Here is a 663-nt window from a genome sequence, read left to right as displayed (position 1 = left end):
TCTGAGCCAATATGGCATTCAGAGTATCAATTTCAAGAACTCCCTTCCTCTGAGGCGTCCCATTACTCACAGGATTCCTTTCAGAAGTGTACATGAACTGGTTATTTGCAACCATGTCAATGAGTTCTTGAGCTTCTGCAGACGTTTTCTTTTGGTGAATGGATCCACCTGCAAAATGGTCCAATGACATCTTTGATAGTTCAGACAGACCATCATAGAATATATCCAGGATGGTCCATTCTGAAAGCATGTCAGAAGGACACTTTTTGGTCAGTTCCTTGTATCTCTCCCAAGCTTCATAGAGGGATTCACCTTCTTTTTGTCTGAAGGTTTGAATATCCACTCTAAGCTTGCTAAGCTTTTGAGGAAGAAGGAACTTGGCTAAGAAAGCCGTGACCAGCTTATCCCAAGAGTTCAGGCTGTCTTTAAGTTGAGAGTCCAACTATATTCTAGCTCTGTCTCTTACAGCAAATGGGAAAAGCATAAGCCTGTAGACCTCGGGATCAACCCCATTGGTCTTAACAGTATTACAGATCTGCAAGAATTCAGTTAAGAACTGAAAAGGATCTTCGGATGGAAGTCCATAAAACTTGCAGTTCTGTTGCATCAGAGAAACTAATTGAGGTTTCAGCTCAAAATTTTTTGCTCCAATGGCAGGGATTG

The 663-nt window shown here is 41.6% G+C and overlaps 1 non-coding gene across 1 annotated transcript; it reads left to right on the top strand.

The window, feature by feature from the left end:
• The first annotated feature begins 244 nt into the window (after nucleotides 1-244).
• LOC148556235 (small nucleolar RNA R71) lies at nucleotides 245-352 on the top strand. The gene has a single exon (XR_015886410.1). It is a non-coding gene; the product is annotated as a small nucleolar RNA R71 (small nucleolar RNA).
• The last annotated feature ends 311 nt before the right edge of the window (nucleotides 353-663 follow it).

The sequence above is a fragment of the Arachis ipaensis genome, chromosome B6, assembly GCF_059453495.1.
Source record: "Arachis ipaensis isolate K30076 ecotype BB chromosome B6, ASM5945349v1, whole genome shotgun sequence".
Classification (NCBI taxonomy): domain Eukaryota; kingdom Viridiplantae; phylum Streptophyta; class Magnoliopsida; order Fabales; family Fabaceae; genus Arachis; species Arachis ipaensis.
The sequence above is the reverse complement of the archived record's forward strand: the minus strand, read 5'-3'. Positions and strand labels throughout refer to the sequence as shown.